Here is a 27,470-nt window from a genome sequence, read left to right on the forward strand (position 1 = left end):
CTGAGCAGAGCTGGTGCTTCCTGTGGTTGGCCGCTCTCTTAGCTGGTAACTTCCTGCTCTGCCTATGGTGATAGCCAGCTCTGATCTCATTGCGTGTTTTGAGGACCACTGCAGATTTTTTTTTCTGAACCATTCTCAGCTTTCTAATGTCCTCTGTTTTAATAGGAACACTGCATCCAATGGCAACAGATCTCTCCCTGTTCTCCCTTGTTGTTCTCCCACCTAAATCTCGTTTATGAATTACTTCACCACTTGGGGGTTATGCTTTCCAGACGAAGCCCTGGCAGAAAACCTTCCTGTCTCAATTACACTCATACTTGTGTGCACACTGAGTCACATGCTTACAACATGAGTTGCTCATCGCTTCTGTTTTAAGCCCAGACCTGCAAAGTGTACCACACAAGCTGATCCCTCTGCCTGGTTGGAGCCCCAGGGAGCCAGCTTGGGTGCTGTGCCAGTCCTGGGGCTTTTTTTTTTTTCCTGGGGAGCAGGATCAGAGGCTCAGTACAGCATTTAAAGCTTTACTTATTTTCACAGTCAGCAATTGCCAAGCCAATAATCTGTTTGTTTCTTTATCAAGCAGACTAATAAACGTTGCTGCGTTGCTAAATCTGTCTAAAGGGGAGAAATGGCCTTTAGTCTTATTCAACATCTTATGATTATATCAGCCTGTCTTAACCCAGCCAAGTATATTTACATGAAATAATGGAATGAGTTTTGCAAAGTTCTTTCCCCCTTTTTTTATTGTAAGTGACTGTCTAGCCAAGTTCATTTCCTCTCCTGTCTGAGCTCCTCTCTGAAATATATTATCCCACTTATTAAAAGCCAATAGCACTGTGCTTTGCTTTTCTTCCACCCTCTCAGAAGAAGGGGCATGCAGGGGATGCTTGGATTAAGTGAGTGGGGCACCCCAGAGCTGGGATTCCTTATGAATGAGCTCACATCCTCTCTCTGTATGATAAGAGGAATGCCGTTTGCATCCCAGAGCTGACTGCATAAACATATACACACTGGATGGGCGAGCATTTAGCCTGAGCATAAACTGCAATTTCCAAACAAAGATCTGACTGACAAGGGATCATCTGCCATCCCTCTGTACAGTCAAACCACAGGGACTGCTCGGTAGCAGTCTGGTCGGTCCCGGTGAAATCCATCCCTGCTATGAGGGGGAGGGGGAGGAAGGGAGAAGGGGAGGGAAAGATGACAGATCCCTGTTTGCATTCTTCAGAGAGAGCAGCTGCAATTGTCTTACTACAGTATGTCAACATGAAATGATGACAAATCAGGCGGGGATGTACTAGCAGTTGAAAACAGTAAGGAGGAAAGCAAAGTAGAGGCAAGTTAGGAAGAATGAACTATTCCTAAAACTCCGGCAGCCTATGCCATCCTGGTGGAAAATGACTTTGACAATATAATAGGGCTGAAGACTGTAGGTATACCTGGACATGGCTGAAGGACCGTATGCAAAGTTTTCAGGTTGGTTTAAATCTGCCTTTAAAATTCTTCTTCTTGGTCTTTTTTTTTGTTTGTTTGTTGTTTTTTGTTTTAGCAAATTCCATAGGAACCTTTCAAAAGTTGATCTGAGAGTACTTGGAAAAGCTAGTCCGTCATCTTTTCCTGTGCATGGGACACAGCTGGGATCACCACAGATCCAGCTGAGCACCCAGCACTCCCACACAGCCTGTGATGCCAGGCTCTGACCTTTGCACAGGTAAGGAAACTTTCCTGGCCTCCCTGTATATCTGTATGCAGTCTCTAGAATGAAGAAAAAAGAAAAGGGATTTCCTACTCTTGGCCTCCTTTTTTTTTTTTTTTTTTTTTTTTATATTAAAACTGTTATTGTTTGATAGCAAAAGGAGAACTAGCAGGAGAAAGGCTTCAACTTCCTGCTTGCCGCCTCCTTTCTATCTAACAGAAGTCCTTGAAATGGGATGCAATGAATGTTTCCTTTATTAAAAACCGAGCCTTCTCCAGCCCACACAGTTTCACAACACTTGATAGAATGCACATTTTTCCAGTGTCTTTTTTTAACAATGTCCAACAATAGAAAAAGTCAGTAATGGGGCCATATTCAGCATTAGTGTAATTGGGAGCAGCTCTCTCTGATCTCAATAGGAGGTGCGCTCACTTTCACCAGAACCAGATTTGCTCACTCATGGACACCTCATGGTAAGGATAGTCACTGATCTCTGCTGAGAGCAGCTTATAAACTTCCCCAGACTTGCAAGTCTATTGGTTTAGCACCAGTCTGCAAAATAAAGAAGGAAAAAGGCAGCAAATGCAGGCTTTTAAACTAAAAGCTGGCTTTATTCTCCTCCACCCAGGCTGTGCTACCTCTCTGCCTGCTGCAGCTGGCTGGCACCTCTGAGGAAGCTGCCACGTCACACCTCGCTGGAGTCGGGGAGAGCGTGGTGGGTTTGCTCTGGAGGGTGGAGGGTGCATGAAAATATTTTCTGTGGTTTCAGTTTGCATGTCTGCATGGAAAACTCTAGTGAAATGTAATAGGTATGAAACCAGGAGGGTCCACAGAAATATGTGTGGAGAGATTTCAAGGAAACCAGTGCAAAAACCCCAAAACCTTTTCAGAGGAAGGAATATTCCCAATAAACTTTCAAAATCTGTAATATTTTTTCTATTAAATTCCATGGGAGTTTTCCATAGGGCTGATTCCAACCTCCCCTCTTTCAGGCTCCAAGGCTTACACTTTAATGAGCTGAAAGAGCTTTGCTCTGTGTTCACTTACATTGCATCTGTCATCAGTGGCGTTTCTGTAGCTGCGCTGAGACAGTTCTGTGCTTGCACCACTGTTCTGAGGTAGCGTGAGGTCCCCGCTCATGGAGGAGCATCTGAGTGAGAGAGATGCCTTTCACCTAATTTAGTCTTTAAAACCTCAAGTAATATGACAAACGTATCCTGCAAGAGCATATCCTTCCTGTTGGGTTTGCTTCCGGACACACAGAGCCTTGATGTAACAGCATGCACCCGTTTTGCCATTCCATCCCTGATACCCACAGCCACCTCTTTCCGGAGATTATAGAACCACCAGTGCCATGGATAGAGAGGGAGCCCCATCCTGACCTGCAGCTTGGTGCCAGGGCTCCTCTGGCCTGAGTAGCCTAGTACAGCTGCTCTGGCCGAGGGGGTTGTGTTGCTGCCCCTGAAATCAAAGCAATACCACATTTATCATTAGCTATCCCTTTCTAAAAGGTTCAACGAATCTGATTTCTTTCTTTGAATGTCTTGAATATTGTTCCCATATCGCTCATTCACGGACAAAAACGCTGGGATGCCAGGTATTACAAAGCACATGAGACCAAAGGTTAGCATGAAGTCCCCTGACTAGAGATGGGACAGGTCTGCAGGGCTATGAGAGAGTATGGAGCAGGCTCTTGGTGGCACACAGGCACTTGTAGGGCTGGGACTGCCCAGAATTGTGTGTAGCTCTTCCTACCTGTTGCACGTGACCTCATGATGCTAAAACATTGCATGACATGAGATTTTCCTCCAAGAGAGGGATTTAAAGTGTGATGAGGTGGTGGTGAAGATCAGAACTTGTTTCTCGCACATCCTCTCCTTGTGAAATTTTGCTGCGGTTTTCCCACTGGTGTGGAAATTCCCCTACCACTAATATTAGCCTCTCAACCTTTTTGACAAGTAATAGCAGAAAGCCATTGCCCATACTCTGTGCCTTTCTGTATGAAATTTTTATTTCTTCCCCAACCAGATAGCTTAATTGTATTTCTTTTTATTCCTCCTTTATTCATAGTATCAATTGATACAGACTTCTCAGGCTGTTTTCTTGTGAATCTAGTGTGAATGTAGATTTATTCTTCCTCATGTAGTCTTAAACTTGAAGGCTGCAGTTCCATGCTGTGTTATGGCTCCTTTGTATTGCTCTCACTGTTTGAAGGGAAGAGGACTGGGGGGGATCTTTAGCAAAATATATCTCCCTGGCCTGGATGAGACACAAGCACAAATGTGCTTGGCAGCTCAGCAGAAGGATTGGAAGAGGGGTAAGTTCAGGAAGGCAGGCAGGGTGGAATGATCACGTAGATCTCATCTCAAAACACTCTACAAAGGAGCAGGGTCAGCATTGTCTTCAAAAGTTCAAGACTCCTTAGTTTGACCTAATGTTCTACCTGCTTGGCTGTCACAAACTGTGTTAATACAAAGGTTATTCTATGCATCTCAGCTCCCAAGACTGTTCCTTTATTTTACTCTGAAGATTAGGCTGATGATTTAATGTAAAAATACACCAGGCAAAAGACAAAATCCACACACCCCAGCCGCTCTCCCCATACCCTCCACCCCACTGTGTGCCCTAATTCTCAAATTTTCTTCCTCCATGTGATTTAATTCTAGCCTTGGGAATCTCCATTCTTTGCTGTGTAGGCCCCAGGATCACAAGGGCAAGTCATGGTAGTTCTGCTGTAAATTCATTCTGCACGCATGGTAAATTGTTCCAGGGAGCGTGCAGGCAGAGAACAACTACGCTGTGGATGTGCAGTAGCTTGTTAAGGGCCGGGACATTTTCCACCTCCAGGTGAGCCTTCCTTGGCAATGAACAAGAGAAGGGGCAACATGGCATGAAGACGAGAGACCAAGCAGAACAGAAGTCTCAGACAACCTGCAAAGTATGTACTTGAGACAGTCCCATCAAACTGAGTGTAGGAACACTGTGGTGTCACCTGCTCTTGATGTCTGGGAATTAAAGCACAGGTGCACTAAATGACTTGATCAGACACAGAAAGCCTACCAAGGACCCAGAAGCTGCACTTGTTTCAGAAGTCTCTGTCCAGTGCTTTACCGTAAGACCAAAATCCTGCAGTACCAATGTTTTTCTCAGAACAGTTTTCCCAGGGTCTCATATTTAGTGCTACTAACTTTTACCGTAATTAAATTGGTTTAAAGGTAATAATTTTTATTCTGAAAGTTTGATGGCAGCAGAGGGGAAGCCCTGCACATATGTAGGTGAAGGGAAGAAATGAGAATGTCTAACCAGAGGATGAGCAGAATAGGTGTTTCATTTGCAATAGTTTCAGTTTTGCTTAATAATGTTAACTCCCTTTGATGCGCATTTCAGTTGCAAGCAATGAGTGCATCAGTGCCTTTTACTTTCAGTTTGAATCACAAGAAATTTTAATCTGCTTGCAGTCTAACAAGGCACTTACCCACTTTATACTACAGCCTTGTGAACAAGCTCCTAATATCTAATGATACCCAATTATTCTCCTCTTTCCCAAATGGGGGTATGGAATATTATTGTCAAAATCCATGCATATTTCTAATGCTTTATTTTTGATGTTTGTAGAACAGCAGAAGTCACAAAATAAATTTGAAATTGGAGAGGTGCATGGTGGATCATAATGCATTTAACACATAATAACAAAAGTAGAGTAAATGTGTGGATGTTTCTATGAGGCAGTATTGTATTTACAGCAGCAGTTGATAATTTATGAAGAGGAATTACCCTTCCTTCCCTATTGGTAGATCTGGTGGAATAAAAATGTGATGATAATGGTAACAATGATGATGATGATGATAATGTTGATTATAATAATAATAATAAATGATTTTTTAAATTAGTCTGCTTGCTGCTAAGCTATTGTCCCCTTGTTAGTGCTTTTTTAGAAACCTGCAATGAGTAGGACAAGTTACTGGAAAGCTATTGAAAGATTTCAAGGATGCTTTAAACAGGAATTTGTGTTTCTCCCAGAGTTTACAAATCTTTTCCTGTGCTGTCCTTTCACTAAATAAGTCCCACTGAAGCTGTCTGAACAAGCCACACGAGCCAGGCCCATTTATATAAATAAAGCTGTGCAAGGTAGGAGAATACACATGCAGGTAGGTAGTTCTTTTTCTTGCTCTCTTCTTCAGGATCCTTAATATTACAGACTATCAGATTTGTTTCTTTTTGTTTTGTTTTACTTTGGTGAATTCTGGTGTTGCACCAAAACCTGAAACCTCTGAGCTGTAAGCAGTCAATACCGAATGAGAAAATCTCACTCACTGCTTTACTTCTGATGGGGCATGCTCTGGGGCTTGACTTGGTCTATTACAGTACAGTGCTTTAGTGAGGTACTTGGTGTACCACAGGTTGTCCTGACAGCCACAAGTAAGAGGACCCCAGAAGGCTGAAGCGAGTGACTCGTGCTGCTTTCTAGTCAGCAGGAGAGCTCAGAGAAAAAACTCAAGTTTCCTTCATCTCATTATGAAAGGCCAGTATCAAAAAGAAGGGTGGTCACACGGCAGTCGCCAATCTTCATGTGTCTGAGTGGAGATGCAAAGAAATTTATCTTTCTAATTACATGTATATCTTTGGAAAAGTTACTTAATGTCCTTGTGACCTAGTTTCCTCATCTGTGAAATGAAAGAAGAATAAATACTATCCTTTGTGAGACACACTGTCAGTGAATCACCGTTCCAGTTTTCCTTTCCAGACCTCTCAACCAATCTCTCTTTTCCTGCCCATCCAGTTCTAGAGTTTCCTTCAAGACTTGATGTCTCAATCCTAAATCAATACTGATTCACAACTCTCCTTTTCCCTCTCCATTATATCCAGAGCTCTTGCACAGATAAAACCCCAACTTAGTCAGGTGGCGAAGAGATAAGCCAGTGAAAGCAAGGTCTTATCTGCTAACAGCAGTTAAAACTACTGTTCAGTGGCTGATCAGGAGTTTCCACATGAACAGAGAGTAGGCATCTTACCTCTGGCTGCCCCTAGATGCTCACAGCACTTTTATGCCACATTTCCACATGGTGAGATCTCTTCTGGTCACCTGTGGTACCTTCCTGTTCCTGTGAGACATCACAGCAGCACAAGGGGATAGTGCCAGCATGAATGGGGAAGGGCTGAAAGGAAAAGTTAACTGTACTCTTACAGGATGGAGAAGATAAGTTTCTGATCAAGGCTACTTTTTAATTCTTTCAAAGTTCCAAAAACCTTAACCAGCAGCGACAACAAAATCTGCACTCAGTTTCCAGTTTCTGTAGTCTCTGTGATAACCTGATTATTTTATTTTTCTCACTTGAAGCTGCTTCTCTGCACCTTCTCTAGAGGAAGCACTGTCGCTTGTCTTTTTCTGGACCAGGATTCTGGTGCTTTGTGTCTCCATTTGGTCCATACTGAAGGCAATTTACCTGACATGCTGAGGTGGGTCCATCACCTTTGAGAAGAGCAGAAGTGGGGCCTCCTGGTCTTCTTCTTTCCTTCATTCTTCCTAGGAGGCTGTGGCATTGCTTTTAAAAAGAGTAATGTAAGTGAAAAAATGTGTGTGGAAAGAATGTGCTTCAAAAAGAGAAAAGCAGAAGAGCTTCTCATTTTTCTTGAATGAATAGCAAAAATACCTTGTTTCTTCAAAAGGACACCATTCCAACCAAAAAATCTCACAATCTTTGTGTACTCTGTAGTACAAACACCAAGACATTTGGGAGAAAGTATTTCTTTTTTTTTTTTTTCCTAGTTCAATAGTGCTACATGATGGAGTTAACTTCGTTGAGTTTTGCATGGCCTTCTTTCTAATCATCAGCCTTTTGAGAAATGTGGAGGAGGGGCCAGTCCCTTCTCAGCAGTTATGGGAAATGAAGACCGATTAAATCATAGGCTTTGCCCTGTCAGTAAAAATGTAAAAATGTCAAACATGAAAAAAAGTATTTCCATATTGGGTGATGTGTTTTTTTATCCTTTTTTTTTTTCTCAGCTACAATTGCTCTAGCAGTATAAGAACGCAGCACAAGGTTTAGATTAGTCAAGCACATTTTTGCACTATGTATATAATAACAAAAAAAACCAGACCTGCCAACCCACCCCCAGGCCTTGAATTTTTGGTAGATTTTCTAGTAAAGTTCCCTTTAGTGTCCTTAGGGGAGTCTTCAAGGGTGGACCAATGAAGACATGCCTCTTGTTCCATTTGCATTTGTACATCTTGAGCTCCATTGCAGTACCCTCTGTCTGAAATTCGTTCTATCAGTGTTCCACTCAGCGTGGGTAAGGACAGCCCCAATTACCCCTGCCCTGGAGCAGTTCAGCTCCCCTCTGTCACGGCAGCTTTTCTTGCTGGTGGGACGCCACATTAGCAACCTGATCCCACCATCCTCCCGCACAGCCTAAGGAGCCATGCCTCTAGCTGCAGAGGGGACTGATTCTGATCCCCTTAATGCATTACTCATTGACTTTGTTGGCCTCAAATGTCTGAGTAAGACCCTGAACATGGCATGACAATGTCTCTCTCCTATATTTATCCTCCAAAAAATAAGAAGTCAGCTCTTAAATAAATGTGAAGTCCGTAGGGCAGTGGAAAACATGGATGATGCACCTCCTGGATGATGCACCTACAGAGTCAGCCCAACCTATAATAGGCTTTTGAGGTCGGTAGTAGAAATTTACCTCTGGAGGGAGTGGTTTCATTGCATTGACCATAGAAGGTAGCTAAAAATCCATTTTGGATGCATTACTTAGATTTTAGCTAACGACAGGAGAGATGAATCTTGCACATATAAAATATAATATATAATATAAAACATATACATTATTTAATACATAATACGTAATATATTATATAATATATAATGTAATATATAATATGTATTATACATTTTATAATATATAATGTGTATGTGTATAATGTATAATATATAATATAAAATGTATAATGTATAATATATAATATATAATATATAATATATAATATATCAAATAGGAAATAGGAAAGAATTGGAAAATAGGAAATAGAAAGTAGAAAATATATTTAAGTGACTTTATAAGCACAAGGATGGCAGATTCTGGAGTGGGAGGAGGGGTGAGAGTGTGCTGGGTTGAAGAGGCTTCGACCAGCTAGAAGAGCATTTTCCATATGTCAGACCAGAGGCTGCCAGCTTTGCTAATGCTGAATGATATCTTTCCCCATGATTAGTCCCATTGATTTTATCAGCTCTGCTCACAGAGAGCTAGACCATACCGTGGTGCTTCAGCCCCAGGAAAGGAGCCACACACTGTTGAGCTACCGCTGGGACAGACCTGTCTCCTTGCTGCTTTGGGAAGGGAGCAAACCATGATGGGTCTGTAGCTGGCACAGCACGTGCTTCCTGCTGCCAGATGCCTTGGGAAAGGAAATGAGGGATCCATCGAGTTCTCCTTCTTCCCACTTGGGCTAAGGAAAGGGCATAGGCGGCAGAGGCTATTATTCTCCTGTGTGTGAGAAGCAAGACACAGGACACGCAATGGCCCCTTACTTCTTGCATTGGCATGCTGTCCATGATCTGGCCCAAAGTGAGGTGCTACTCTGCATGAAAAAGGGGCAGAGCCTGGCTCTCAGTGACCAGAAGGCTTTACATGGCCCAGAGCATGAGGTCAGTACAAGCTCCTTGAAGAAAGGTGTAGCAACAATGCATCCCGTGCATTTACTGGTGAACACAAAAGCCATTGGGGGGAAGGGGGGGGGGGGGGGGGGGGGGGGGGGGGGAGAGCGGCGGGTAGAGAAGCCGAAAAGGAAAAGAAAAAGGCATGTGTTTATTCTCAGGGCAGAAAGAGTGTATGTGCCATCGAGCACCCACTGAAAGGCAAATAATTGGTTTGTCACAATGCACCATTCGCTGGGGGTTTCAGATCTACTATGATATTATGGCTGACGGCTCAGAGACCTTTTCTTGACTACCAATGTAATTGGTATGGCTGGATGCTTTTGACTGAGTTTTAGGAGCTCCTGGTAAATCTGCTGAATGATTTTGCAGGACCTTGTGCAGGCAAAGTCCCCATATAACTCACTGACCTGCCCCTCTGGCTTGCTTGTCATGCAATTTACAATAACTAGCACTGTCCTTGTAACTCTAAGGTAAGAAGTGAAAACCCTTTCTTTTTCCCCTAATTGTTCTACTGGTTTTACAGTTACCAAGCTGTAAAGCACCTCATCACTCTTGTTAATTCTTTCTTCCTTTTGAGCTGCCAGTTAGTAATCAATTATTACCCTTGTCATTCATGCTGCAGCACAGCAGCTGGTCACAAGAAGCCTCTGTTTCATTGGGCTGGAGCCAATCAAGTCCCTCCAGCTGTCCCTTGCTGCTCTGAATCATAATGTACAGTACTTGTTGCTTTACAAGTTCCTTTACCAGACTGCTTTTTTTTTTTTTTTAAAAAAAAAAAGAAAAATAAAACGAAATAAAGTTTTAGCTCCCAGTTCTACCCTCACAGTACATCTGGCTGCTAGATGTTGAAGTAAACTCCCTAATGCTGCATTTTTATGAGGGGTGGGGGGAATACTCTATGTTAACACAACAGATATTTTTGTCATATTTTCCATTTTATGAGATGACTGCATTGATATAAAGACTGCTGACAGATCAAAGGATTCACTGGTAAAATGATATGAAAGGCAGAGACATTAGCATCCATCAAGGTCCTGTTAGGATTTGCAGAACAGGGGTTCTGGGCCTCCCAAGTAAAACCTAGCAGGAAGGTCTGCGAGCCTGCATAGCAAATGAAAAGAAAACAAGAGAGGGCACACAGAATATTGGAGGAGGTAGTGACCCACAAAATGGTAGCAATTCGAGCTGCAAGGCACTCTGATTGAATTGCAGCAGAGGCAAACACTCTCAGGCTTGCTGTTCTTGTTATGGAGCAATACACAGTTCAGCATCGTACTCTGAGCCATCAGCTAGCCTTTCAGATGACTTTAATTCAAAGGGGGAAACAACGGTACCATCACTTTCCTGGTTGTCTTTGTTCCCAGTTCCCACTGATTGACTAAAGGCTGCTGAGATAAGAAATCTTGCAAAAATACCCAGCCAACATGTCAAATATCAAGGGAGAAGTGGCTGGCTTTGGAGAATCGATACTATCATCCTGTAGCATACGTTCCTCTCTGTCTAATTTAATCAAAAGGAAGAAACAGATTTCACAACTCCGCCACTGATGTGGGTATTTTCATTGGCTTCAGTGGAGCAAGTCACAGGAATAGAAGTTTGGGAAACATCTTTTCCAGCAACTTCTTTTGCTCTCTGATGTGCCCCAAGCAATCAATTTCATGGGAGTATTAAGTGACAAATTAAAGCATGGTCTAACCCCCACCAATTGCATCCTGTTGCTACAAGAATTTCGCCCCTCCTGCACCCTCCCCCCCCCCCATTATTTAGGAACCCAGTTAGTGTTAACTATACAACAGCCATCAATGATATTATCTAAAAGTGTCTAGTTTTTATTGCTGTTGCAGCTCATACCAGTAGAATCATCTCTGATAAACTGAGCACAAAAAACTTTTACAAGAGCACTGCACACATCATACAGTGCATATTTGCTGTGGTGCTGGTAATAGCCAAAGAGGACATTATTAGCTATAGCTGTTGACAAGTCAAAAGGGATGAAATGCAGTCACGCATGTTGCATGTGAGAAGACCTACTGCTTTCATTTGTCAGTTTTTTGTGCCCAAGTGCATGGATGGTGATGGTGCTCCAGTGTCCTTTTTACTGATGTACTAGTCTCAGAAGAGCTAAAATCATGTGATATAGTGCTGTGCAGAAGAATCCCGCAACTTAAGTCAGCATGGGTGTCAGGCCTGGTACAGACCATACACCTTACCCTCCTCTTCAGTTTTATTGGCTCTGCTCAGAGGACTGGATTTCTTTGATATGAAGGTTGTGTGAGCCCAGGCCGAGCACTGCACTGTAGAAGGTAGATTGCTTTGGATATCCTGACTGCCTTGCAGGCTGGTTTGATTATCTCCATATGGCCTAGTATAGTGCTGTGTAGATGGCCCTTTTGAAAGGCAGTGTGTTTTGTCATTGTGCACTTCAGGGACAGAATTAATTTTTGGTAAAGGGCCAGCACCAGGTTATGCTCTGCTGATGTCTTCCTTGTTTGTGATCTGTACTTTGCTTGGGCATGGAGGTCTGCTGATGTGTGGTGCTGTTTAGCTGGCTTGAAGCTGTGAGGCCTACTGACTTTCAAGGAAAAGAGGAGCTCAAGTGGAGTGAGTAGTCCCCTTCAAACAACAAAGTTTTCAAAGGAAGGACAATTTCTGACGTATGAAATGATCTCATGAAGAGGTCCCAAAAGGCCTGGTAGAAAAGAGAGATTTGTAGAACTGTCACATAAACTCTTCACAAAGAGCTAAATTCTCCCCAAATGAGTGTCCTTTTCCATGCAAAAGGTTGAGAGTCTGGAGCCATTGAAATCCTCTAGGCACAGAGCTCATACAGATTTTCACTGACAATCGATTCCAAGGGTCTTCCAAGATTCCTGGCCTCCCAAAATCTTCTCTGAGGATGTGCTAATAGAATTAGTCTTCAAAATCTGTGAGAAATACAATGTGATGAGAGAAAGTGGGAGAGCTGTGTGGTTCTGACTTTCCATTATTGTCTTAGAAGAACTACTGATAGGACTCCTTGACATCCATCATTGGAGACATGCCAAATTGTCACTATGTATTTGATTTTTCTCTTACCTATCAAACAACAACAACAAAAAAGTAGTGAAACAGAGCAATTGCAAAAATATATTTTGGAGTTACACACACATTGAAAGATAAAATGTAAGCATTTACTTCTGTATTTGATGTCTTGAAATTACAAAAACAAAACTCCTTTTAAAGAAGAAAAATTAGTTGTTGTTCCAGTACAGAAGAGGTTTGATCTTATTAAAACATTTCTTTTAATTCTGTGTGGGTTTTGGCATGGCAACGTTGTCAAAACTGGCAAGTTTCAGTGGAAAATTTAAATTTTGATGAAATGACACCTTTTGAGATAAAAATATGTTGCTGGAAATTTTTTTGCTAGCTCTGCTCAGAAACTAGGTCTTTGCTTCTGGCTTTTCTACAGACATCTTGAAAACTTGTAGGAAGACACAAATTTTGCCTATGATAAAAGGTAAAAATGTGGTAAAATATGGAAAAGGTAAAAATGTTCTCATAGGAGGTCCATCACCTTGCATTATATTTAGCATTCTCCTATTGCTGTGTGCTTGTGCACATATGCATTTGTTTAATGGCTATTTTAACTGATCAGTCATGGTGAATTTCATCTTTCTATGAAGTATAAACTTTTTGTAATGCAATGTAAAAAGTATTATGTAATTATAATATAATATGGTGTGATGTAATATAACATGAGCTAGCTGTGTAGGCTCCTCCAACAGAGAGAAACATGGGTTTCTTGAGAATTCTAGTGTTCTGATCTGTCTTATATTTCCTTGTTCTGAATGAAAAGTTATCTCCATCATTCAGCTCATCTGAAACTATACATCTCTGGTTGTAGTTTGACACTGCAATGAACCTTGCTTTAAAAACTTGCAATATCAGATCACAAATGCTACATCCATAGAACACCAAGATAAGCATTGTGTCATCTCACCTTGTCAGTTCAAATACATTAGAAGTTGTTAAGAGCTTGTTCTTGTACAAGCAGGGTCTATACCAGATCAGGTACTGTGTGTTGCTGCTCTCTAGCTTTATGCTATACCACAGATGTGTGATGAAACTGGGCTCAGACTTGCCTTTAGATCAAGACTAAAGGCAAGAGGCTTCTTAAAGCAGTGATCACATCAGCAACAGCAATAATAAAACTGATAGTAGATTTTACTATTTTTGGAATTAACTCTGCAATTATAAATGCATAGTTCAACTTTTACTCTTTGTGTGAAACTTACTTTGCTGGTACCAGGCATATATCACAGGTATAACTACCCCAAGAGAAAGTTTGTGAAACACTCCCGAAAACACATTTCCACATGCAGACCACATGGAGAGTTTTCTTCTTTTCAGTGTTTTTCATACAACAATGCTTTCTGATTTCTTCAACTAATATCCACACTTTTTTTTCCTAAATCTCAATTTCCAGTAACTTTGACCTCCCTTCTCTTCCCCCAGAATCAGAAATTTGTGGTTAATAGCTTCCTGAATACACAAGCTGCATCATAATGCCTTGCAAATTAAAGAGAATATCCCACCAAAATAAAAGGTTAAACTTAATAAAAATGCAAAACAAACTGCAGCATAGATCAACATCCAGATATGAGGTACTGGACGAAATGCTCCTTGTCTTCATTGGACTTCATACTGTGGAAATCTGAGTGCTGAAGGGTGATCATGGGAAAAGTGCTACTGGTTTTTCTCATCATAATAAGCTAGTGTTTTCAATATAGTCTGGTCGCTCATTTACTTTATAGCTACAGTTTTCTATTCAGTTTGATCAGCCACTTGGAATTCCGAAGTGTCAGCTGCACAGTTTAAAAACTGCTTTCCAAAGGATAATTATGCAGACCTATTTTTAGAATCTTAAGTACCTGCTTTTAGAAGCAGAAGTGTGGATTTAGGCACCCATCTTAAAAATGTAGCTCACAGCAGAGCACTACCATCCAGACTCCAAACCTGGGCACTAAACTAGAAGTTTGACAGTGTGCATTTGTCATGAGTCAGTGTCTGTCCATGGCTTGCTTATTGCCAAAGTGACAAGTGTTTACACCCCTCCATAAGAAAATGCCTCCATGGGAAATAACACAAGGTAATACTAACCCTCCAAGTGATGTTGGTGATTCTGTGTGAAACCTACCCATTGCCTTCAATTTTCAGTCTTGCTTTGTGCTGTAGCCACCCAAGGGTTTGTCTTGCTTAGTAGACAAACTGTTGGGAAATTATATTAGTATTAACTAGAAGTCCTTTGGGTTTACCAGATCTTCATGCATTAGTTGGGAAATCTAGAAGGCACAGAGTGAAACCCATTGAAGAAAACTTATATCTGGGATTTGATTAAGAGTTTTGAATCATTTTGTGACTCTTAGAAGAAAACAAGATGCTAATTTCAGGACATACCTGGCCTCGGTTCATAACCTTCATGTTGTCTTCTAGGGTTTTCTGAGATTTGAGTGACCCATTTTCACTGGGCACTGTCTTCAGAGTGAGTTTTCATTGAGACTTTTCTCAACTGTAGAAATCTATAGAAACCTATAGGTCATTCATCCAGAGCCATATCGTGTCTTTAAGGCTATCTTTAACAATTAAGTTTTAGGTCTGTCCCTGGAGACAAGTGAATCTCCCTGAAGCTAGCTACAGCTTTTCAGTACCTTACTTGATTCACATGTGAATCTTTTCCCCATATTCACCCATTCCGCTAAGACTGCTTTTACCAACTCTGTGGTCACTTGGCAAAAAAAGCAGAATGTATCCTCCTCCCTCTTCATGGGCTTCTATCATCTCACGGTCCTTATCGCGTGCCTTCCTTTGAAAATTCTTTGGAGCTTGCATAGTTTTCTTGCTGTTTACATTTTCAGGACTATTATAATAATTCATAATTCTTCTATGGTGAGTTGTGTTCAATATCCATAACATTATTTCCAGAGAGATAAAGCATGTCCTATCGATTTTATACATGGTATATTTGGTTGTCATTTTCATTTTTTTAACTGCTTTTGCTCCTTAATCTTCCCTCCCTTTGGGTGTATCATTATACGTGTCTTCTGCCATCATGGCAGGTACAACTAATCACTAAAAGGCAAGATAGTGCATGCTTCTTTCAGATGCATTTTCTGAGATTTATAGAGGAAGCCTTGATTTCATCAGTCCTAGGAGCATTCTTAACAATAATGTTCCATTTAAAGGCATCCTCATCATAAAACTGGTCACACTATTGGGCTCTCTGTGTCTGTTTTTCATCTGTAAGATCTTTGGGGCAGGGACAGGTTCATGCCATGGTTAGCATGAAGGTTCACAGCCTTGCCTGTAACATATCTTTAAATTCTTCTGTTCTGGTACCCAACAGGTCAGGCAGGTCAGTGAGTGATCTTGATACAACTGCTGCTTTCAGTGGGACACTTCCTTTGTTCTTCCAGACCATAAGCCCTTTCCAGATATTTGTACATGTTGACCACATTGTTCTCAGATGAAAGATTTGGGGCTTCATAGATTTATCCTATGGCTAAGAGAATTTTATTTCATGCACAGTAGTTTCTGGTGCAAGATGTGAGAGCCTCCATGTAAGAGTCTTGCAGCAGGTGAAACATGTAAGAACAAATGAATTTTTTCTTCCCTTCCAGAATGGAAATCTTTCTTTCTCTCTCCAAACATGTCTTGATATTTTAGCCTAATAGCTCAAATTATTAATAATAACCCATCAGAGATTTTAATTTGAAAATCAAACATATACTCATTAGACCTCAATAGAAAAATTCTCTGATAGAATCCTTGTTTCCCTTGGAGGGCATTTATCTCAACTCAGAAAACATGTACAAGTCTTGTTCTCCAAACCATAACTGACACTCAGGTGACAGCTATAACTAGAAGATTTTTAATTTAATTCTTTTGCATCTTGTATTTGTTCAATATGATGCCAACTGAAGATATGGTTAAACCATCAGTGCAACAGTAGTTCTATTTCTGCGCTGGTAGAAGCCTGGTGGGATTCTTGCCACTGTGGCAGATTTCTGGTTCCCTACTGGAAGAGTTTGCAAAGTGCACAAATTCTCACGCTGCCTTGTTGTTTCAAGTCTGATGTTGCCTTGGTGGGTTTTTCCTACGGCATCCCCTAATTCGAACACTGTAAAACCAGATGTTTCCTTTTATGTTGCTACTGATCACAGGAAAAGAGAGAGAAAAAAAAAAAAACAATGTGCAAAAAATTTGGCAAGTGACAGCTTGAGTGCAGAATTTTGCAATGCTGAGCCTGTGAGCCTCATATTAAACCAGTTCCAAAACAGGATGTTGCAGTGCATGTCTAATATCCCTTTTCTACCACACCCCAGAACAATTTCTTTTGCTATCTGAGCTATGAATTGCATTAAAAAGCAGCAATCAAATTGCGGAGAGAAAGACTGTATCCACTTCAACAAGCAGCAGGCATATGTTTCATTCATTTCTTTGTAAGAGATGGACAGAAAGGTGTTCCACTTCGAACAGGGTGTGCAGCAAAGGCCCCCTACCCCCACCACTGCCCTGACAGTTGTGTCACTGCAGTGACAGAAGCAATCATACTGTTTGTTAGTCATACCTAAAACTAGCAGACTCATATAGCGGATTTAGCCTTTGTTAATTGCTGGCCCTATCATCTAAATACAGCCAGGATAAACATCAGATCTTAATCTTGTCAGTCAGATGGCAATTCATGCCATCCTTGATGAGGAGCGTTTGCTCCCCATGAGGGGATATACCATAGCTTGTTCTGCAACAAACTCAAACAGTCTCAATTTCAGGATATAGTTATCAGCAAAGTTTTGAGGGGTTTATTAACATTGTCTCTTGATCTGTGGGATGCCACAATTTATGTAGCTTGGGGAAAAGCACTTAAAAAACACACCATAGTTTGCACTTTTTCTAACAACAGGCTGCTATTTATTATTGGCAGGAACAGAGCACAGGCTTTAGAATTTAAGCAAAAAAGACCTTTGGCAATGAGGAAATGAGCCTAGACATTTTTCATGAATGGGGCAGAGCTGCTTAACTCTGACTGGCTTGTTTTCTTTTCTTCCTATTCACATCACTCAAGTCCCACCTTCCTGCCTTAAAAGGCATCTCGTTCCCTGGCAGCAAGACAAGTATCTGTTTGATGTCAGCACCCTTTTATTTGCTTAAAAGCATCTTTTTTTCAAGCCAGTAAATTGAAAATGACTACCGCGTCGAGAACTAGCCAATTTCCAGCACTCTCTGCAGAACTGGTCTGCTTTCACGTTTGAGAGATATCATTAATTTTCTAATGAATAATGAGATCAGAGAGCTTGCATGCTGTATTATGTGTAGGAAAATGCTTATGTAAATCAGTATGGCTGTGGTAGCTTCCCAGGGGAACTTTAAAGCTTATCATATCATTAAATCTGATAACAATTCATTTTTTTTTTAAAGTAATGCAAGAAAAAATAAAGGTCTATTCACCACCTATTTGTAATAATATGTTTATAATATGAAAGAAAAGATCTCTACTAGATCATATATGAGAAAATGCTACCCCAAATTCCTCAGGCTTTGCATGCTGCACCCTGTATCGAGGGAAAAATCAGCCCATATATTTACATAGTTTAACCTTGTGAAATACATTGAATGCAATGAAAACATTGTCATAGCCCAATGTTAGCATTTGATATGGATTTCACTTTTCCAGGCTCCCTGCAGCTGATACCAAAGCTCTTCTATCACATCAGTTCCAGTGACCTTAGGGATACCTTTCTCTTATTCTCCTTCTTCCTTCCCATGTTAAACGATGATCCTGATGAAATTTAAGGAAAGCGTCCAGCTTCCTTTTAACATGATTTTAGCCTCTTAGTGACAGAGATGCTTTTGATTTGTATCCAAGCTGAAAATATTAGGACAACTTTTTTTTCCAGAGGAACCGAGATCATCTCCATGGATTTTAGTCCTCATGTTTACCACGTAGAAAACTTTTAATTGATCTTCCTGTTTCCTTCCTCCTCTGCTTGTGCTGAGCATAAACAGCATTTATTTTGCCAGTACAATTAACTCTGCAAGTTGCAGTATATATTTTGTAGTTCTTTCTCCTCTCAATCTTACAGCATTTTGCAAAAATTAGTTTTTGCTTCATAGGCATGCAAAAATGGATTTAAAAGGAAGCGCTCTCCATTAACCCAACCTGATGAGACATATCCTCTTGGTTCACATGGTGGAAGATTACAGTGATGTACACCATCCACCCATGAGAAGTACCAGGTGAGCAGCACTGAGTGTCAGGGAAGCACATGTAGGTATGTGTGCGCTGACAGAAGATTCCTCTTTTAACACTAGACTGTGCCCCCTTCCATGTTAAATATTAAGTACATGTTTTTGCACATTTGTCAGAAATTGGAGAAGAATGCATCTGTTCCTTAGGGATGATGAACTGAAATTGGCCCTGATTCAGGAAAAAAAAAAAAAAAAAGAAAGAAAGAAAAAAAAAACACACCAGAAAAACCACATCTATTCAGCACAGCACTTAAACTGAGACATAAGTGCCAGCCTGAATAGGGACAGAGTTAAGCCTCTGTTTAAATGCTTTCCTGAACAGGGGTCATTAGCACTAGCTCTCTCACTGAACAATGGATTATTACTAATGGAAGCAGCTAGCATTCAGATAGGCATCCAAACTTTTTGGCGCTTTCTTTAACTTAACTATTTTTTGCTGCTACTTGCAGGCCAGTTGGCTGCTGCACACTTACAGATCTGAAGAAGAGAAGGCTCCCAGCAACCTGCCAAGTGTGCCATTCAACTCTGAAGTGCTGGTTTGGAGGGCAATGGCTTGAGGTGGTGAATTGAAAGCGGTGTGAGGCAGGTGCAGAATCCCTTTGAACTCAAGAAGTAAAGAACACCTTTTTCTATCAAAAACTTGGTCAACTCATTATCAAGTACCAATACTGAGAAAAATTACCAAACAACACAAATAAATATATTGGCAGATTTCAGAAGTCTGTTTTTTTGTTTTTGTTTTTTTTTCCCAGTCTTATCAGAAAACTGCATTGTTTTTTTTTCTGCAATTAGCAAAAATATTTGAATGTCACTTGTCAAACTGTGAATAAAATGGATTTATGTATAAAAATATCCAGTTTTACAAAGCATGTGGATTCACTCAAAGCTCTTTTCAAATACTTTTACCCTCCTCAGTATATAATTTCAGATGTATCCTTCATACATGGATCATCTACAGATATTTTAGTGAAGTAATTTTCAGCTGTATTTGATATATGAACTCTTTTGCTTTCCAATTTTTTATCTCAGGTAATGCAGTAGCAGAAGCAAAATTGATTACCAACTGCACATATTGAATATGTGCTTATTTAGCTCAGCATACAGCAAGGTTATTTCCTCCAGAAGTCCTTGCATAGCTCATGAACCTCTGTGTATTGCACACAGGTTTCATTATTTGATCTAAACCTAGCTGTCCTGGGAGACTGAACTTCAAGAAGGAAGGAGATGACAGTCAGGACAGTGCCAGGCAGGCTCATAAAAGCCTCAGGTACAGCTCTGCATCTAACACAGAGAATGGTGGGACATGGCAATGTATCCAAAAATGTGCATAGGTCATAGGTGAGTTGGATAGGTCACTTTGGTCAGTCTGGAGCCGTGTTACTGAGCTGTGACAAGATTAGAACTGAAATGTAGCGAGGCAGCATCACCTCTGCACCTAACAGTGCTCCTCCAATCATCTTTTGTTTGCATCTTATCCAGAAGGAACAGGACAAATTATGCAGTTGGTCTTTTCTTTTCCTGAAATGGCTCTTTTTGGAACAGATTTCTGGGCATGTGAAGAGGAGTAAGCTGTTTGCAGCATGGATTTACCAAAGGTGAATTGTGTTCAACCTAACAGAAAACCTTCTACCATAAAATGTCTAGGTTGTGGGTGAGAGAAAACCAGTGTATGTCATCAACCTCAGCTTTAGCAAGGCTTTGAACACTGTCTCCCACAGTATTCTACAGTATCCAAGTTAGGATGTTATGATCTGGATGGGCAAAAATCTGACTGAATGATAGAGCTCTCAGGGTAGTGTTTAATGGGTGTTACTCTACCTGAAGGTGAAAGCAGACTCCATGGGTATCTATATCTGTAGGTCCAGTCCTGTTTAATGACTTAATCAATGACAATGGAAGGGTGGTGGAGTGTTTAAAAGTTTTCAGATGGCATCAAACTGGGGGATCACTATATAAGCTGTTGGTAAGGGTGGCCATTTAGAGAGACCAAGGCAGGCTGTGGAATACACCAAGGTTTACAAAATGCAAAAAGGACAAATGCAAAATCTTGCACCTGGGAACGAATAACCTCTGGCAACAGTAAAGGACAGGAAATGGCTGGCCAGGGAGCAGCTCTGATAAAAATGACCTGCATGTCTTGGTAAGTGGCAAGCTGAACATGAGCCAGCAGTATACCCTGGCAACAAAATAGGCCCACTATCCTGGGCAGTATTAGCAGAATTACTAGTAGATTGAGGGAAGTGAATATTCTCCTCTAGTCAATACTTGTTAGACCATGTCAAGCGTGCAGCACTCAGAATTGGACCTGCAGTACAACTAAGATATTGACAAAGTGGAGAGAGTTCAGCAGGCTGACACCAAACTGATCGGGAGGGTGGAACGTGTATTCTGTGTGGAGATGCAGAGGGAATGGGGATTGTTCAGCCTAGAGAAGAGAAGGCTTTGGTTATTGAGAAGATGTAGCCAGCTTCTTCACAGTGGTGCGTGGCAGGAGAAAAAAGAGACAACTGACATAAATTGAAACAAGAGAGGTTCTCATAGATATAAAGAAAAGCTTTTTCACAGTGAGGTCAATCAAAAGTTGGAAAGGTTCCCCAGAGAAGGCTGTACAATTTCACTCAACCTGTGGAGTTTTTCAAGACCCTGACAGGGGTATACTGGAAAGAGTCCAGCAGAGGGCCACTAAGATGATCAAGGAACTGGAGTACCTCTGCTGTGAGGAGAGGCTGAGCAAGTTGGGACAGCCTGGAGAAGAGGAGGCTCAGGGAAGATCTTATCAATGAGATTAAATACCTGAAGGGAGGGTATGAAGAAGATGGAACCAGCTTATTTTCAGTGGTGCCCAGTGCCAGGACAAGAGTCAATGGGCACAAACTAGAACACAAGACGTTCTGTCTAAACATTAGGAAGCACTTCTTTACCGTGTGGGTGATAGAGCACTGGCACAGGTTGCCAAGAGAAGTTGAGGTGTCTCCCTCCTTGGAGATCTTCAAAAGCCACCTGGACATGGTCCTGGGCAACATGCTCTAGATGTCCCACCTTGAGCCAGGAGGCTGGACCAGATAGCCTCCAGAGGTCCCTTCCAACCTCAACCATTCTGTGATTCAGTGACCTGACTGGATAAAGACTTGAACAACGTGGTCTGATCTCATTTTCAAACCAGCTGATCCTTCTTTGAGCAGGAGATCATATTAGATGACCTCTAGGCCCCTTCCAAAACTCACTTTCCCTGTGACACTTTCCTATGATCCATCTCCTCACCACCTGGACTCATAGTGCTTTTCCTCCTCTTCTGCATTTTTTTTTTTTTTTTTTTTCCTTTCACAATCCCGCGTTCCTCTCTCAGACCTCAGAGTTGTCTTTCACTAAGGATGACTTCAGAACCCAGAACTGCAGGATAGGGAAAGGAGGAGAAAAGTGAGAGAGGCAATCACTGCAGAAACATGCTGGCAAACAGTGAGGGTAACAATCCAGAACTTCTTGAGAAGCTCCAAGCAGACACAGGATCCCCTCAAACTGGGAGACCTGTGCTGATGAGTGCATAAAGCACTTTTGTTCACCTTGGAAGAGTGGTGGATGGAGCATGACTGCTGATGAACTTGGGCTAACATTCCTTTCTAACATGGTCTACATTCAGTGAGTGGCAGAGGGAATGGAAAAGGCACTAAGTAAAAATCTGTAAAGGAAAAAGGAAGAAAGGAAGTTTTGTTTGGGAAATTCCTGTAGATTATGGACTTGCCTAAGGGTGTCTGTGTTGCAGAGCTGAAAAGCAGAAACACAGGTGACATCTGGAATGCATCATTAAAGGTGATGAATTAGGGGGAAGAGCTGGTGTAATGCCACTGAGTGTACCCTCAGATTCAAATTGGTGAGTTTTGTGCATTTAACCAGCAGCAGAACTCTGTGGTTCCCCTCTTTCCCTAACACTGGGACAGAGCATAGGGTCCTCAGGCATTTCCTCATTGTGAACCAAGAGACTGGCTTCCTTGGGTTTCTACAGCATGGACAACAAAATGGCTAGTATCACGGAACCAAGGAGTGAAGAGGTTGTCTAGCTACCTCAGCAACAATGCAAGGAGGGCTGGCTTTAGGAAGAACTGTCTAACCCATGAGGTAGTAATAGTATGTGCTTTTTCTTTTCATTTTTTCCTCCGTGCATTACCCCTGCTGCTGCTTTCTGTGGTTCAGCTGTTTGAACACCTCCAGATTCCCTGCATTTGAGAAATATGGCTGTTAACCCACAGGTAGATTTTTTTAATTTCCCAGTGTTCTTGGGTGTTGTTTTTTTTTTTTTGTGTGTGTGGTCACAGTAAAAAATTCCTTAAGAACTGTTGGACTCAGCTGCTGTTACTGTCACACAACATGTGGCAGAAAGTTTAAGTTTATATGAGAGAACGAAAAGAATGGCAGTACTGGGCTGCAAATGAAACATTTCTGAATTACATTTAGATGTATGTTCTTTGTGTTAATATATTTGAATTAGACACAAGAACTACATAATGCACGAAGAAAATCAGATTGAAGGTTTTATCAATATTTGGATTTCAGTTATGTATCATCTGACTATGGACAATAATACTGTCTTCCTGGAATTAAGGTGATCTTTCATTTAGGAGGGGATTTACCATCACAGTCAGAAATGGTCACTTGTCGAGATAAGGTTTTATTGGTGGATTTGACAAAAATACTCAAAGTAGTGGCTGATTAGTGTCAGCAGGTTACTGTGCCTTTACATTGCAAATTTTAAAGTTTTCAGAGGAACGTGGAGGTTGGGATAAGATTTATAACAATGAAAATAGAAAGAAAAATGAGCTCTGCATTGCGAACATCTGTAATGTGGTATGATAAAACAACGTCTCTTCAAACACTTTTCTTAGCACTCAGATTTCTGAGTTATTCTAACAGTACCTAAAAATTCTAACAGTATCTAAAAGACCAGGTTCTACTCTTGAACTCATGTTTAACTCATGTTTAACTCATGTTTAACTGCACCTTGTTCCACAAACAGTCCCACCACATCTCCACATGGAGAAATGTATTGCTCACTGTGTTGGAGCCATATTGTTAGAGCCAAAGCTTAAATTTTCGGGGTGGTAGGCGAGCCCTGTCCCTGCCGACCTCACCTTCCCATCTACCCTTATATAACAGGTATGAGGGTCTAGAACACGACAGTCAGAACAACGAAGTAGACGAAAGCCCGTCCCAGTTGGAGAGGATGCCTAAGGCAAGGCAACCTATCCCCCGCATTGCGACATCAACTGTCAAAAAAGAAAGAAGGGTTATTGTCATGGGGACTCCCTTTTGAAAGGGACAGAGGGCCCAATATGCCGAATGGACCCAACCCACAGGGAAGTCTGTTGCCTCCCTGGAGCTCGGGTGAGAGACTTCGCTAAGTCAAGCACCTGGTATGGCCAGGTGACTACTACCCGCTACTGGTCTTTCAGGCTGGTAATGATGAGGTAGCAACGAGAAGTCTGAGAGCAATCAAAAGGGACTTTAGGGCTTTGGGGCAACTACTTAAAGGATCAGGGGCACAGGTTGTGTTTGCCTCTGTCCTTCTGATAGGGGGGATTGATGCTGACAAACAGACTCATCACATTAACACGTGGCTTCGGGACTGGTGCAATCGGCAGAATTTTGGGTTTTTCGATCATGGGAAGGTCTATGCAACACCGGGCCTGCTGGCACCAGATGGGATGCGCCTCTCTCAGCGAGGGGTGAGGATTTTGGCTCAGGAGTTGGCAGGGCTGATAGATAGGGCTTTAAACTAGAGTCGAAGGTGGAAGGGGATAAAACCAGGCACGCTGGTGATGAGCTAAAGGATGGTGTGCTAGAATCAGAGGGACTGTGTGCTAGTGAGATCCTTTGGTTGGCTACACAAGGTGCTGCATGGAGGGAGGCGCATTTGAAGTGCTTCTACAGAAACGCACGCAGTATGAGGAATAAAATGGATGAGCTAGAAGTCTTGGCCCAGTCCCACAGCTACGACATCATTGGCATAAGCGAAACCTGGTGGGATGAATCCTGTGGCTGGTGTGTTGCAATAGAGGTTACAGGCTCTTCAAGAGGGACAGGCAGGGTAGGCGAGGTGGCGGGGTGGCTATGTATGTGAAGCATGGGCTGGACTGTGTGGAACTTCAAGTTGGTGATGGCAAAGCTGAGAGCCTCTGGGTAAGGATTAAGGGACGAACAAATAAAGGGGATGTCGTTGTGGGAGTCTATTACAGACCACCTGGACAGGATGACAATGCCGATGAATTATTCTTTGCAGAACTAAGAGATGCCTCAAGATCAATTCCCCTTGTCCTAATGGGGGATTTCAACTTGCCAGACATCAACTGGGATCACCACACGGCTGACACGAACAAATCCAGGAGGTTCGTAAAGCACCTAGATGATAACTTCTTGGTGCAGGTGCTAAGCGAGCCAACTAGGAAAGGTGCCCTCCTAGATCTGTTGCTGGAGAACAGAGAGGGTCTTGTGGGAGACGTGGCAATTGGCGGCCATCTCGGTCATAGTGACCATGAAGTGGTTGAGTTTAGAATTTATGGTGACAGAAGGAAAACTGCCACCAAAACTTCAGCCCTGGATATGGGGAAAGCAGACTTCAGGCTGCTCAGGGAACTAGTCAGCAAGGTCCCCTGGGAAACTGCTTTTGAAGGCATTGGTGTCCATCAGTGCCGGTCAATCTTTAAGCACTGCCTCCTAAAAGCACAAGATCAGGCGATTCCAAAATATCGGAAGGCAGGCAGGCGGGGCAGAAGGCCGGCCTGGCTGACCAGGGGACTTCTACTGGAGCTTAGGCGAAAAAAGAAAGTGTACGGATGCTGGAAGGACGGTCAGGCAATGAGGAAGGAATACAGGGATGCTGTTCATGTTTGTAGGGAGAAAATTCGTATGGCCAAAGCCCAACTAGAGTAGAAGCTGTCCATGTCTGTGGGAGACAATAAAAAAGTTTTTTTTAAGATATGTGAACAGAAAAAGGAGAACCAAAGAAAACATAGGTCCGCTACTAGATGGGGAGGGTCTCCTCACAGACAATGACATAGGCAAAGCAGAGACGTTTAATGCCTTCTTCGCCTCTGTCTTCAACCCTGATGATGGGCTTTGGGACCCAGCGTACCTTGAGCTGGAGGACCATGACGGTGGGAATGACAAACTCCCAACCGACCCTGAACGTGTGCGGGATTTGCTGCTCCACCTGGATCCATACAAGTCCGTGGGTCCGGATGGGATTCATCCAAGGGTGCTTAAAGAGCTGGCTGACGTCATTGCGAGACCTCTCTCAATTATTTTTCAATGATCTTGGGAATCTGGAGAGGTCCCATTGGACTGGAAGCTAGCAAATGTTGTGCCAATTTTCAAGAAGGGTAAGAAAGAAGACCCTAGCAATTACAGGCCTGTCAGTCTCATGTCAGTGCTTGGTAAAATTATGGAGAGGATGATCCTTGAAGTTATTGAAGCGCACCTGGGGGACAATGCAGTCATTGGTCCCAGCCAACACGGGTTCATGAGGGGTAGGTCCTGCCTAACAAATTTGATTTCTTTTTATGATAAGATCACCCATCTAGTTGATCAAGGGAAACCAGCTGATGTGATCTTTTTGGACTTCAGCAAAGCTTTTGACACAGTTTCCCATAGGATCCTACTGGACAAAATGTCCAGCATACAGCTAAACAAAAACATCATGCGATGGGTGAGCAATTGGCTGACGGGCAGGGCTCAAAGGGTTGTGGTAAACGGGGCCACATCTGGCTGGTGGATGGTCACAAGTGGGGTCCCTCAAGGCTCCATTTTAGGGCCAGTACTCTTCAATGTTTTTATAAATGATTTGGATGTAGGACTAGAAGGTGTTTTGAGCAAATTTGCCAATGACACCAAACTTGGAGGAGTTGTGGACTCGGATGAGGGTGGAAAGGCCTTGCAAAGAGATCTGTATAGATTGGAGAGCTGGGCGATCACCAGCCACATGAAGTTTAACAAAAGCAAGTGCCGGGTCCTGCACCTGGGACGGGGCAACCCTGGCTATACGTACAGACTGGGCGAGGAGACGCTGGAGAGCAGTCCCGCAGAGAGGGATCTGGGGGTTGTGGTTGACAGCAAGTTGAATATGAGCCAGCAGTGTGCCCTGGCAGCCAGGAGGGTCAACCGTATCCTGGGATGCATCAAGCACGGCATCGCTAGTCGGTTGAGGGAAGTGATTGTCCCGCTCTACTCTGCGCTGGTGCGGCCTCACCTCGAGTACTGTGTGCAGTTCTGGGCACCAAAGTAGAAAAAGGACATTAAACTGTTGGAGAGTGTCCAGAGGAGGGCAACGAAGATGGCGAAGGGCCTAGAGAAGACATATGAGGAGCAGCTGAGGTCACTTGGCCTGTTCAGGCTGGGGAAGAGGAGGCTGAGGAGGAACCTCATCGCGGTCTACAACTTCCTCGCAAGGGGGAGTGGAGAGGCAGGTGACCTATTCTCCGTAATCACCAGTGACAGGACCCGTGGGAATGGTGTCAAACTGAGGCACGGGAAGTTTAGGCTAGACATCAGGAAGAGGTTCTTCACCGAAAGGGTGGCTGCACACTGGAACAGGCTCCCCAGTGAAGTAGTCACTGCACCAAGCCTGTCTGAATTTAAGAAGAGATTGGACTGTGCACTTAGTCACACAGTCTAAACTTTTGGGCAGACCTGTGTGGTGCCAGGAGTTGGACTTGATGATCCTTATGGTCCCTTCCAACTCGGGATATTCTATGATTCTATGATTCTATGATTTGATTCATTGATTCATCAATGCAATCATTCTCTATGGGTTTGCAAGACTATTGAGTTATGCAATG

The 27,470-nt window shown here is 42.4% G+C and overlaps 1 long non-coding RNA gene across 2 annotated transcripts; it reads left to right on the forward strand.

The window, feature by feature from the left end:
• The first annotated feature begins 1,230 nt into the window (after nt 1-1,230).
• Nucleotides 1,231-19,495, forward strand: LOC121079006. Of its 2 annotated transcripts, XR_005824825.1 has the most exons (5): nt 1,231-1,429; nt 1,550-1,711; nt 2,325-2,411; nt 18,511-18,633; nt 19,095-19,495. It is a non-coding gene; the product is annotated as an uncharacterized LOC121079006 (long non-coding RNA). The 2 variants fall into 2 exon arrangements; XR_005824824.1 differs by lacking the exon at nt 1,550-1,711 and having other exon boundaries at nt 1,236-1,476.
• Nucleotides 19,496-27,470: the final 7,975 nt, after the last annotated feature.

This window comes from Cygnus olor, chromosome 1 (assembly GCF_009769625.2).
Source record: "Cygnus olor isolate bCygOlo1 chromosome 1, bCygOlo1.pri.v2, whole genome shotgun sequence".
Taxonomy (NCBI): Eukaryota; Metazoa; Chordata; class Aves; order Anseriformes; family Anatidae; genus Cygnus; species Cygnus olor.